Source organism: Phycodurus eques, chromosome 19, assembly GCF_024500275.1.
Source record: "Phycodurus eques isolate BA_2022a chromosome 19, UOR_Pequ_1.1, whole genome shotgun sequence".
NCBI classification, from domain to species: Eukaryota; Metazoa; Chordata; class Actinopteri; order Syngnathiformes; family Syngnathidae; genus Phycodurus; species Phycodurus eques.
The window spans coordinates 3,190,154-3,204,402 of record NC_084543.1 but is presented as its reverse complement, the minus strand read 5'-3'; the positions used below and the strand labels follow the sequence as shown (position 1 = coordinate 3,204,402).

The window sequence follows — 14,249 nt, the reverse complement described above, 5'->3', positions numbered from 1 at the left end:
TATGGTCACAGCGTGTGGACGGCGCATGGTGGCTAAATTTGATGACTCACCATAAACCACAAAACTCTACACTAATTTGGCTTGCAACCTTAATGTCTGAGGCAAGCTAGTGCAACTGCGGTAATGGTTGTGCTGCGGGTGGCCACGCCCCCGCCCCTCATATCTGTGTGTCTGAATGTGAAAGATTTCTGTGTCCTCATTTGCATGTTTGGAAGTCTTGTACCAGTTATCTTTTATTGTAGAGTCACCGTACATTTCGGCCTTGCCCTCTTAACCTCCTGGCTGGGATTTCCATGCTTGTCTTCACGTGATTGATTGGCGGGGTAGGTGCTCAAAGCTCTGGAAAACAAAAATGCTGACTGAGTACGCAGCGTTGCCTGTTTACGGAGCAGCGAAAGCATGAGGCCTGCTGGGGTATGCGGTCAGGAGAGGCCCGTGTTGTGTGGAACATACTGTGCTCTACTGAGGGCTGCTGCAGTGGAGCGGCTATAAATAGCTGGCGCTGATAACCAGGGAAGGGAAGAAGAAGGAGAAGAAAAGCTGCTGCTGCTGCTGCTGCTGCTGCAACGGGCTTCAAACAGACCCACCAGGCGTTTTGCCGTTTGAAGACGCAGCCAGAGGCTAAAGGCTCGCTTGAAGCCCAGGCCACAGCACGCTGAGGGTGCTCCGCTTTTAAGAAGCACAAAAGGCACGTGAAGAACAAGATGTGCGTTTGTTTCTGCAGCTTCTCGTACAAATCATAGACTGTAGTCTTTTTAAGCGAACGTGTTAGAAAAAGGCCTCCATGGATGTACTAGAAAAGCCTTTTCTTGCATGCTGTTGCGCTTGGAAGCATACATTATGCTTTTCTTGTACAGTGTTATAGACAGCAATATCTTGATGGAGCAGCGTAGAAACAAATTAAAAAAAATGAAAAATACATTATGCCGAATGTAGTATGTAATGTAAATAGTGGGAGCCCTATACGCTTGTTTCTCTTCAGCAGTCCCATTTTGGGATAAATGGCAAAACATGACTACCAGAGGTGTGTTGCGTTTGTCCAGTCTACGCTGTAATTTTGTTTTGATAGCTATCCTTGCAGAAAATCGCGCTTCACCTAGATAAGGTGTTGGAAATGAAAGCAAGATATTCTATGCTTTTTTTTGGTTTTGTTTTGTTTTTTGGGTCAGTTTGAAGGCTTCACTGCCTCATTTGCGAGCCTGTCGCCACACATTACTCAAAGTATGAGAATCACCTGTAGCAATAAACCCATAAGACTGCTGATATTCTCTCTCAAATGCAGCTTTGTCTCATCGTTTCACCTTTTCCCCTTCATTTTCCCTCGCTCGTTGTCTTACTTTTTCACTACTGTATCACACGACCGAGATGAGAGGTTCGACGTGTGCAGAGAGAGGCACAGGCCAGTGCGTGTGATTGATTTTCAAGGTAACATTTCTTTCAGACTGATAATCAGTAAAATAGTTTTTGTTCCGTCTCTCTGTGAATGTAATAATGGAGAAAAGGGTGCGGAATCAATCATTAGCTTGGCTAGTCCAGGTTGTGAAGATTGGTTTTAGACGGATTTGCTGTTTATTCGCTCACGTTATAGTCATGTAAGGTCTTAAATTCCATTAAAGTAGCCTGAAAAAAAGGTCTAAAAATGGGACTGCAGATGGCCCACTTAACTTACTCATTAACACTTGAAGGTAAAGTGAATAAACACCTCAGGAGATATCAAGTGGGGGGGGGGAAGAAAAGATGGACTAAATCATGTTTGGAAGATAAACATTAGTGTGGCTATCTCCACATGTAAACAGGTTCGTCATCCAGCTGGCACGACGACAAACGTGACGCTAAATCCTCCGCTAGCGCTGCGCCCACTCCAGTGGCTGCGCGCCAAAGCCTTGTTGTGCCGCCGGACATCTGTTGGCAGCCGCGCGCACACACATGCACACACGCAAACGCTAAACATACCACTTCCTGTTGTTCCTGTTGGACCAAATGACAGCTAATTAAATATGTCTGGTCTTCATTGTTTCTTTGTGTGATATATTGCAGTGATACCTCGACTTAAGAGTGTCCCAACTTGCAAGTTTTTCCAGATACGAGCCGTCAGTCGGGCAAATTTTTTTTTGCTTTGATTTGCGAGCGCAGACTTGAACTTCAACTCGTGTCACAATAAGCAGCACAAAGCGGTTCAAACTGTTTATTTCCACTCCCAGTTGAAGTTTACTGTCAATCTAAATATACTGTAAAACAAGGAGGGGTACGCCTTGTGTATTTAAAACAACCACATAGCTTAGCCCTTCGGTCCATTAGCTTAATGCTGATGCTAAAAAGCGTTGTGAAAAATGACAAATATTAGTGCCGTAGTGATGAGCTGTGAAGAGTTGGGACCTCTCAATGAACAGTATAGCCATCTGTCTATTTTATACTTCCCCCAGGTGGCTAAGACGGGCATACCAGAAAGCAGTACAATGACCCTTCACTGGATGCAGTGTGATGAAAACTCTCTCTCTCGCTCGCTCTCTCTATGTATATACTATAAATTGCAATATTATGGAGTGCTATTTTCCTCATTGAAATACACCGTACCACAAATTTTAATTTTTGGGGAAGGCTGGAACAGATTAATGCCATTTCCTTGCATTTCGATAGGAAAAGATGATTTGACATGCGAGTGTTTCGAGTTACTAGCGTGCTCACGGAACAAATTAAACGAGTAAGTCATGGTGAAACTGTATTGTTATACCAATACACACGCGCTCTTGTTGTTATTCCTTTTTTTTTCTTTTCATTTCCTCAAATTCACCTGCCGGCTGTCAAACTTGGCCTCGGTTTGCCCCGCCCTTGCACTTCTACTGTAATTCAGTAACACCCCAGCCCTCTCACTCACACACACACACACACACACACACACACACACACACACACGTACGTTTGTGCTTGGCTCCCTGTGCACGTTAGCACTCCCAATGTTCCCATTTGGAATTCTACCAATCCTTCACCCTCACACACAGTCTTGTTTCACCATAGCAACCCAGTATGCGTGTTCTCACAAGAGCGCACACACAGTGATTCCATATTTGCCACATTCCCTGTCTGCACATCCCACTCGTAGCTCCTCCTCTTACAGCGTTCCTCCAGGAATGTTGGCTGAGGTCCAAGAATCCTAAATCAACTCCAGGCTGCCGTTGGGGGCGAGCAAGGCGGGTCGGCCCGGGTCGGGCCCCCTCGCTGCACGTCTGTCACCCCGCACGCCAATGCATAACCACCCACCCCACCCCCAGCCTCCCCGGCGCCCTTCCAAGGGAGCGTTTGTGGCTCCCAGAAGGGCCTGACAATCACAACCCTGACCGCCTTGCGCAGCTCTACTTTCCTAAAAACGCAAACCGGTCTGTCAAATTGCCAAACACACAGCGACTCTTTTGCTTGCACAAAAATCAAGATCCCCCTGTTTTTGCACTCAGTAACAGTTGCGCACCCCATTAAAATAGAGCCCCTAGTGTTTGACAGCACTGCAGTTACCGTGGAAAAAAAAAAAACCGCACACATTTAGATCCAACGTCACACCGAATTTCTTCTTAACGTCGGCGCTTTGCTATTAAATACCCTTTCACCGCCCATGATGCCGCGCTCTCACGGCGAGAAGATTTAGCGGGGCCACTTCGCCTGCTGCTTGTCAGGCCGCCAAGGTCTCACAACGTCTGCGGCCTGCTCGTGAGCAAGCGTGGGAGGAGGAGGAAGAGAAAGCGAGAGAGGAAGGTAGTAGACGTTGGCCTGACGACAAACTTGGCGCAGATCAGCTGGGAATTTTTGGCTCGTCAGCCTTCACAAGCTCCTGAGTGACTCGCTGCCATACATTTGTTTACGACCGTTTCATCAACTGAGCACGTTTAGCTTTCGTTGATGACCGTGTGCTATTTAATTCTGGATTTAAAAAAAAATTTGAAAGCAAGTTTGGTAGCGAGAGAAATTAAAGTTAAAACTTGCTTTGAATAATGTTATTTTCTTTAGCTTTTCTAAAAGCTTTTTTACAAGTGAAGTCTTTATGGGAAAAAAACCATCTGGCATTTTATTTGAAGGCCAAGTGTTAGAAAGTGTTTCTGTGTTTGCATCTCGACTTATGTCCCGTGACGGTCATGTGACTTGGCCGTGCCTGGAAGCTTTATGTTTGGGACCGTTACTTCTCCTCCTCGTGATTTGTCCGTGGCGGGCCAGATTTTAGATTACAAGAATGTTAATGAATGTGTGAATGTTAAATGTCGGTAGGACTGGGCGACATGGCCTTAAATAAAATCTCTGATGTTAATCAATTTTTTTGTTTTTCACTTTCATGTATAGAAAATGCAAATGACAATGACCTCCTTCAAAACAAGTTTTGCTCCACCCCCTCACCCAACACCCCATTCTGGGATTTTTTTTCATTAAACAAAATGTTTTCTACAGTAAAAAAAAATCGACAGTATCCCCACTAACTTTTTAAAAATGATATTGGAATGATTGTCGTAGAGGCTTTCAGTCATTTGAGGTAGGAAATTGATAAGCTTGACCAAAAGTACGGTGGACTTTATGAACGAAGATGTTAATAAAACTGCTGGAATGGAGAGTGCGGGCGGTGGTATGCATGGTGAGCACGGAGCGAAGATAGGTTCGGGTCTTGCCAGAGAGAGTTTTATAGATAAACATGGACCAGTGAATTTGCCTGCGTGTGCAAACTTGACAAATAACCTTGAAGTGAATCGATAAAATTGATTTAGCAACATTTGATGCAGAAAATTTCATGATGTATTTATTTTTTTTCTTTTTTTCTTTTTCTTTTTTTAAACCATCCATGTACGTGTGGACATGGTCTCAGCCTTCGTTGAATATGTGGCAAATCCAGAAGGTCAAACAAGGTTGTGGTGTGTCAGCTGGTGATTAGTGGTAGCTCTGGTCTTGACCGCTAAAGTTGAGAGGTCGTGTTGTCGCAGTTGAAGAGGATCTGGCCGCCTTGACCTCATACTCACACACGCCCTCCCGGGCCGATGTCCGGCTACAGGCGGAACAGGAACCCTCCATCAGATGTGCCGGGAGGGAGGAGAGGTCATGTGACTGCAGGCGAGGTGATGATCTATGTGTACAGCTCCATGTTTGGAGCCAGGACGCATCCTGTACGAGGCTTAGGCAATGAATAGATTTTAACCAGCAAGTTGTACAAAAGCAGTAAGTGCTGGCAACCTAACCATTCGGCAGTCACATTTAGTTTTTTTCCGTTGCCGCTAGTGACTATTTAATTCTTGCTGTAAAATAGACAAATTTGGCGGAATCATTTTCACATTGTTCTCCATATGACAAGAATGGAGCCTCGCGGATGGCAGTCACGGAGTCAATTGCATGTAGCATTGCCAAAGACATTGTGTCCGTTTATACTGTGCAAAAGCAGTGATTTGTCCACGTTGGAAACTTGACACAAGAGCGTGAGAGCGCTGCAGGGAGTGCCACATTAGATTGTTGAATGTTTAAAATGTTAATTTATTAAGGATCGTGTTTACATGCATATTTTGGAAAAGGGATTTATTTAGGACTTCACATTATCTGTAAAAAAAAAAAAAAAAAAAAAACCAAGAAAAACAAACCCTGCATGACTCGGCCATTCGTTTCCAGGAACAGATGTATGTGCATTTATCTGAAACATTTTGTTTGTTGTATTTAAAGGCTTCAACAACTCAAAGCAATAACACTCCCGGTCTGCTATGCAACACTCAGGCAACGTAACATGCGTAACATCCTGTCAAAATTCAGACCTTCAAAATACAAGCACATAGAATAATCACAGTTTGACCGCACTTTCTCAGGCCACATGGTGGGTAAAATCAAGTGTTGTGAAACGGTTATTAAACTGGCATGCTTTTTTTAAAAAATATTTTTATTTTGACAATATGTCATGTCGATGTTGCCGCAACCTTTACGAGTGTTGCTGAACAGACTGGGAGATTTATTGCCCTTGCTTTGTTAATAAATGCTTGCATTGTAGAATTTTCCTTGTCGTCTGTTCAACCCTTTTTACACAATACGACAGAAAGTTCCGAGTTCCCATTTGATGATGAAGGCGAGAGAAACAATACAATTCAAGAAAGAACTCAGAAAATGACTCTCCTCTCTCGCCTCCTCACTGCCTTATGCCATCAAGAGTTTTCAATTAAATGTTGAGTTATCCACTGCATTAGTTATTGATTTCACACTGTTAGAAATATCATATTTTGGGGAGTCTGGAACGGAGAAAATGGATTGACATAATTTCTTATGAGAAAAATAGTTTTTGATTTCATACGATTAGGTTTCAGTATGTTTCTGGAAAGGATTAATCATGAAAACTGAGGTTCCTTTGTATTTTATATCTGTGGAAATTGGAATTTTAAGGCCATATCTCACAGCCTTTCAACATTCGAGACGTTTCGCTTCAGTTTGATGATACCGGCGGGAACAGAATCTCAGCCGCCCGGACCGCCGTGCTGCCATTCCGTCACGTGTACATGTACGGGCAGGTGTTGTTATTTGATTGAATTGCGTGTTCGCTCCATGACAGCTAAGGGGACACGAGACAGATAAAAAAATATATATTATTGTAATTATCGCAAGTCAACGAAACGGCATTTTTAGCGCTTGCTGTTTCACGCTGCGGCGGCCGCACACACAACAAAACATTAGGCACACCAGTACTGTACAGTACGTCTGGAGACATCTGATATGAGAGTTTTATTTAAAAAAAAAAGATCTTTACGATGAAAATAAATCTCAGTTTAAGGGTTGTTTTTGTGGTTCTAATTATTGGTGCAAACATGGTGGACTAGCAGTTAGCCTTAAAGTTCTGAGGTCCGCGGAAGGCTCCAAATTGTCCATTGGTGTGAATGCTTGTTTGTATGTATGCGCCCTGACATTGTGTGAAAGGAAAATTCCAGGTCTTCCGTTATGGCTGCGATGCATCAATTGTGCAAAAACAGTGCAGTGCGTCCACACTTATTTGCAGAGCGATACAGCGGAATAGCTTTCTTTGATATTTGAGCTTAACGGACTTCATCGTCAACACAAGCAAACAAAACAGAGCGGCTTTTTCTGAAAGTGCGCTGGGATGACGTTGCCTTGACACGCGTTGCCTTGACACGAGCGTGCAACCTTGTTCCCCATCTTTCCCAAATTCCTACGTAAAGTGTTAGTCGGAACATACCCTAGCCTATAATCTCTAACCAGTTCCAGTTTCTACCACAGCCCATTTAGGCAGCAAACTAGCTAATAATCTGTCAGCTTGCTTTTTACGGGAAATAATTGGCCGCGTGTTCAGGCAGCAAACTCGCTCATAGGATGTGAGCTTGTGATCTTTCCAGGACATCTTCTCTTTTGAGTGTGAATGGAAGTATCTGATATGATCATAGACTACTACTACTACTACATGCTAAAAGATGAAACTCAGTCTCACCTCGTCCCCACCGTGAAGACGACACTGTGCCTGCCCCCGGGGGAGCTGGGGGTCTTTCCCATATTTAGCCCTCCATCTACAGAAAATCCTCAACCCGCAGGCAAGACTCTTTTCATCATAATTCACCATCTTGACAGGCACGCAAAGACACCATCAAAGTCGTACGCGCGCAGCCAGTGGAGGGGCGCAGCGGCGGACTCCGGGGGGGGCTGACTTGACAAAGATGTTTTCAGGCGAACGTCCTCTCATGTGGCAAGTTCAACTGCCGCCGCTTTGGGCCTCAAAATCCTCCGCGGGGAACACCCGCTGGAGGAGGGTGGGGTGGGGGAGGGGCACACGGCGTGAAGAAAACAAGGGGGCGTCTCGCGTGACTTATCAAAGAGTTCTCCGGGCAGAAGCAAGGCTGTGCGGTGCTCTAATCGGAACGCTTTTCCATCAAGAAATAACTGTGCTTTTTATTTTTATTTTTAAAAACAATTTTTTAAGCAAGCAATAATTGGCTTGATGCTTGTTTGGACACAAAGTAGTAGAGCAAGCGTTCTTTTCCACGAGACGAGAACCCACAGCGGCTACATAGATTAGATTCAAATTGCAGGCGGAAGTCAACTTGAGGTGGGGATTTCTTTTAAGCGTCACACTCCTGAAAGCTCTAATTACGCATGTCCGTTTGCGCAATAGTGTTGCGGTTGAAAGCCACGGAAACCGCACTGAAGTCACAATGCAGTTATCGTTCATGTTTCGACACCGACTGTACTGCAAAACACAAGGCCAAAACAAGGAGTGATGAACAGTGAGTCCCCAACTATGAGTTTCGCTATTTACGAATTTACCAAGTTTACCATTTTTTTTTTTTCTATCGAACCTGTCCTTGGCTATTTGCTGAAAAATTCAGGAGTTTGCAGTTTTTGTGGTCTTTATCTAAAACCAGATGCTTCCAACGCTTGGCTAGTAGGAAAGTAGTAATTGGTGTCAAGGAAGTATGTTTAAGTAGTACTTTTGGACTTTTCTAAGATCTCTGACACAAAGTGGTATTTAAAAACAATCTCTAGTCTACTGTGAACTCAAAGCAAAACTTTAAAAGTAATGGAAAAAAATAAAATAAAAATATTTTTAAACCCCAAAATTCTTGAATAAGCAGGGATAAACTGCCAATAAGCATCGATCAGGTTGGTCCCCCCCCCAAAAAAAATAAACTACAAATAAAAAAACAAATAATTTTTTTTAAAAAAAATCGAGCAAAATTTATTTAAAATAAATTAAATAAAATATCGCCCCATGTGTGGCGAACCATGAGTAAAAAAAAAACTACTACTCCCTACATTTGAAAACATTACTTTCTACAAACTTTGTCAAAGTAGGCGCATTAATCTTTTGCAGCCTCCGTGACCACAGAACATAAAGAAGACAAAGATAACAAAGATAAAGTGAACCACACTTGAGATCTTGGTGACTGATTGGTTGAGATGTTGGGGATTTATGAGGTGGAAAAAACAGGGACAACAAGGCAGTCCCGAGTCCTCAGTCTCAGAACAAATTAAACTCATAAGTCAAGGTACCACTGTTAAACACAAGTTTGAGAACCAAGCCATGCTTCTCAAGTCCACCAAGTGCATTATGGGTAATGGGCTGCACTCACAGCAAATTAAATGCCCACAGGCAGAATTTAGTAGGCAGCTTGAAGCGATTTAATTTACAGTCAATGTTTCTGAGAGTGCTTTATCATGCTTAAAAAAAAAAAAAAAAAGACTTCCTTTTTAACCAATCACATGACTACTCCCTAATTGGCCTGGCGGGCCCATGGGCAGCGTTCGCTCTACCTTTTCCACGTGCGTCTTTGTTGGGCGGCAGTGGTGCTAGCCTCCAGCTAATTAGAAGCCTTCCTGTAGAATTTGCCGGCGACAAAGGGATCTATTCATGCTAGCGGCGCGTTCAAAAGTTGCGTTTCGAGCAAGTGAGCGAAAACGAAGGGACGTCTTGTCTTTGATGCTCGCCTTCATCCATCGACACCCGAGCCGCAACCCCCTCCAAGCTCGCAATGATATACCGCCCGCTCGCCGGGCCTGTCTGTTGGCCATCCATCATGCTGCGCGGCGAGGCGAGCTGGATCGGAGGCGACCTCTGTCACAGACCGTCCGCTCACGAGCTAAATGTGACCTATTTTGGCATGTTGTCTTCAGCGAGTTCCTCGTCGTAGCCGACCCGTTTTTCCCGTCGCAATGGCCTCCGCGGGTCCAACTGACAAGCTGTCTTTTTGCAGTATCATTACTGTAATGCCCTCGCGTGTGGGGAAAGGAGAGCCACAGTTGCCGACGCACTTTCTCAACCGTTTCTTTTGAACGCCGGAAGAACGGTAAAACACAGACTCGCAGACATCACACGCGACGCCACCGGGCCCCGCCTCTTAAAGGCACATATATGCAATGTATTTCCGTGGTAAACCAGGGTTCACTGTACTCCATACATTTTTCGTAGTGATGTTAACAGAAAGTAACCGACCGGCATTGTTTCCACTTGTAGCAGTGTCGTCGTCATGTACTTTAGGAGTGCTTGTTGCCAACTGTTTCAGTTTGTCCCGCAACCTGTCTGACAGCAAACCGGTTGATCGGACGTGAGCTTGTTCACAGCAAATATCGAGCCCGCGCTGTTTCCACTCATAGTATTGTAGTCATATTATTCTGTATGAGTGAATTGCTTCTGTTTCCCTGTTTCAATTTGTTCTGCAGCCCGTTTAGGCGTCAAACTAGCTGATAAGACGCAAGCTTGCATGGTGACGTTTACAGGAAACAATCAACCCACGCTGTTTCCACTCATTGTACTGTAGTTGTACTGTATTAGGTGAATCGCTTCTTTCCCTCTGTTTTTTTACCGCAGCGCTTTTATGCAGCAAATCAGGCGTAAGCTCGCATGCCGACGTTAAACCGACGCATATTGTTTCCACTTGTAGTACTGTAGTCATAACGTACTGTCGTACTATATGAGTAAATTGATTGTTTTGCCCTCTTTTTCAGAAAATAACCGACCCACGCTGTTTTCACTCATAGTACTGCAGCCATAATGTGCTGCATGAGTGCATCGCTTCCTTTGCCCTGGTTCAGTTTGTACCGCAGCCCGTTTAGGCGGCTGATACGACGCAAGTTTGCTAGGTGATGTTTACAGGAAGTGGCCCGCTCTGTCGCCAAGCCAATTACTGGCTGTAGAAGTCAAAACAAAGGCTTAACTCCTCGAACAGACGACTAGTAGTGCTAATGTCACGTACGAGTGAACCTCACACTTCACGGGCAGCTTCCTCTTCACCTTCCTCTTCGCCTTCCTGTTGCGAAGCACTTAGTAGCTTTTAGTTTCTCATTGTCCCTTGCAGAATCTCTCGATCTGCTTCTGCAAATGAGCTCAACGTCTTTATCCATTTGTTTTTCTCACGTCGTCTCGCACATGACTCACAAGCGTTACACGCAGCACGAGTGGCGATCTTATCAGCTGTTTGTGTAGAAAAGCCTAATGGAGTCATTTATCATAAATGAGTTATTAATATTGTTTGGTTTCACGGTTCATGCTCTAAGGCAAACTAACGTGTTTCACCCAAAAATACATTTATTTAAACACACTGTATACATTTCACCATAAGAAAAATAGTTTAACATAAAAATCCATGATCGTGTACTCCCGCTGTATCGCATTTAATCATTTGTGTCCGCGCTATATCGCATATTTTTATTTTTATTTTCATTTTTTTACATTTTTTTACAGTGCACTTAATTGCTGTAATGTCCTCACATGTGGGGAAGGATAGCCACAGTCGCACGCACAGAGGCTGCTATCGACCACCCCTCACGCCCAGATGCTCACATACCACCCCACTAAGCCGCACCTCTTAAAGGCACAGACACTAAAATATATACAATATTTTCTATACATTTTGTGCTTCCAATTTTTTTTTGTTCAAATATGTTAACACAGTTGTTTGAAAGTGTGTTTTGATAAGTTCAAATGTTAATAAAGCATGTGGGAGGAGTAAAAAAACCTCAAATTTAAATAAAGCGTTCCGCCGGTATTTGCAGGAGATAGGGACCGAGCCCTGCCACGAATAGCCTAAAAGCTGTGAGTAATTGACACCAGTGTTGCCTTGAAAAAGTAACTTAGTTACTTTACTGATAGCTTGATTTCGAAAGTAACAAAATTTGAAAAAAAAGTAACTTTTTGGTTACTTTCAGCAGCTGTCAAGTGGCAGGAATATCACTTATCCATAGTACAAAAAAAAAGCATTAGCTTAGCGGTACCCATTACTTGGTAATGTACGCCACACAAGTTACAGATTGATGTCATCAACATGAAAAAAGAACTTAAATATGAGTGTAGTTGAAGCCACATTAAATGAGCAACTTAGAGCAGACTTGACATGCCAAATAGCCACATACATGTAAACAAGCAAACCATTCTCAGTACACTTCTTTAAAGACTCTTAAGTGATAGACAGACAGAGACACGGACTGCAGCAACCCTGCCGATTGTGTGTGGGTCCATGAAGGCGACTGTGTGTGTGCGCGTGCATAGTGTACAACCAACCTTAGTATTGTCCTCTTTAGAGGAACTCGGAAGTAGTGACTGTATTTACGGTTTAAGTATGCCAATCCCTCGTCAGTCGTTAGCGTCCATTGTGTTTGCGCCGCTGGCTGCTTGGGTGCACGTGAGTTATCTGTGTGGAAAACATGCAACACGTCACGTGACGTCATCGCCCCAGACGGCTCCGTTGGTAAATATTTTGCCTTTTTTTTTCGATATTGTTCTTAGCCGTTGTGTGCATTTTAGTTATGGATAGTTAAGAATATAGTTTTTTTGGTCTGTTTTATTAGTCATTACTAAAAGGCAGAAAATTGGTCTTCACTTATGATGACATGCATCATGACTGAATCAAGTGTCCTGGTTATTAACTGGCCTCATGTTCCCAAGCACTGTAGTTTGTTAATGATAAATATCTGTTGCCTGACGATAAATAGGATAGTATACAAAAGCATGTTAAGCTCTGGTTCTCGTGAACAAAAAGGTAACTATTGGCAGCTAAATCAAAGTAACTGTAATCTGACTTCTCTAATATAAAAAGTAATGCGTTAGATTACTTATGATGTCACCGGACCACATTTTGGGAGTAACGCGTTACCGACATCGCTGATTGACACACACTCCAAAAAGGTTTTTACTTGCCTATCGAGGCCACAAGATGGCGGCAAATCATTTTTTTCTGTTAGATAAGGTCATGACCTGACTTCAACAGTCTCTGGGCTCCAAGATGGCGGCAAAGCAATATTTTTGTATTAGATATGGCTTATCGGTGACATTTTCAGCGAATGAAATGTCAGTGAATTCACTGCATTGTCTCCTTATATTGGGGATTTTCATTTATTTCAGGTGCGTCTGTAACATATACCCGTAATGAACAGAAGAATATAGCGGGTGATTACTGTAATCCCCGAGCATGTGTGCAAGATGCGTGAGTCCGTTCACATGGCGGTCAAAACACGACCGTGATCCAAGCCTCTTTGTAATTGTTTGTCTTTGCAGTAAACGGGCCAAGGCTAGAGGAAAGTGAGCAGGGAATAAAAGAAGGAGAAGAAAAAGAAAAACAGCAACATGCAATCAAACAGCAGTAGTCAGGTGACCGGTGCGCCCTTGTTAGTTCTCTATATGTTGAGCAAAAGCCCCCGCACCCTTCGCTTTGTCCGGCCCACCCGCCCTCACAATGTTCTTTTCACGTCCCGCAGGGTGGAGGCGAGGCGGACCGTGCCACGCAGGAGACCCGAGGAAATAATTAGCTGTCTGCACAAACGCACACGCAACATGACTGGTAGGGGGACCGCCGCATACGCCTCTCTTTAGCACACTTTGTTAAGCTTCCTCTTATGTAAATTGAACATGAAACACAGAGCTTTGTGTGTTAAATTGAGGTGAAGTATGGTGTGTGTTTGACATATGATATGGAATATAATGGGAATGAGTGTGTGGTATTTGCAACCAGACATTTCTGCCGGGTCAATCAAATAAAATATTGAATAAACAGTGCAAGAAAGTACAGTGGTGCCTTGAGATACACGTTTAATTTGTTACTCAAAACACTCGTAAATAGCACTCCATAATGGTGTACTTTATAAAAACATAGTTATGATGTAATTAAATAGAATGTAATCAATGAAACAGTTTTTGCCCCATTTTTTTGCTTCCATTCAATGGACATTGTGCTGCTCCTTCTGGTTTGCATGTCTTGGCCACATGGAGGTAATATAATACAGACATACGTATGAACTGTTCATGTAGTTCCTCCGTAAGCCGCAGTTGTATTAGTCGTAAAGAATATATGCCTGTGAGTATTGTTATATTTTCTATCTACCTGTGTATTTTTTATTAGTTTTTTAGTTTAACAGTAAAAATTGGGAGAGGCAATAAACAGCTTGATGCCTCTTTTTTTTTGAAGATAGTGAACTATCTGCCAAACAAACGGCTGCTTATCGGGAAGTGAGTTGAGTTCACTGCTATCGTACAGTGCTCGTGTCTTGCATTATTGCTCTCAAGTCAAAGCAAAAAAAAAATTAAAAATCGACTGAATGACGGCTCATATCTTGAAAAAGCTGAAAGTCAGGTCAGTCGTATCTTAGGACACCGCTGTATGACGAAATTATTCACTCTCATTTTAAGCTTAGTAGCCACAACGGCCCCATTGAAATTACGTTTTCTCAGGCAACTACTATGTCATCTTTTTGGCTGCTTGAAATATGATTACTATGAGAGTGTATTGACAGTTTATTGAGGTTTGTGGTGCTTAATCACA

The 14,249-nt window shown here is 43.3% G+C and overlaps 1 protein-coding gene across 1 annotated transcript in view; it reads left to right on the top strand.

Moving 5' to 3' along the window:
* The first annotated feature begins 11,651 nt into the window (after positions 1–11,651).
* The window catches only part of LOC133395200 (thyroid hormone receptor alpha-B-like), a 46,933-nt gene continuing 44,335 nt past the window's right edge, over positions 11,652–14,249 (top strand). The window contains 2 exon segments of the mRNA XM_061663945.1: positions 11,652–13,081; positions 13,189–13,271. The gene's annotated coding sequence lies outside the window, so the exon portion shown is untranslated.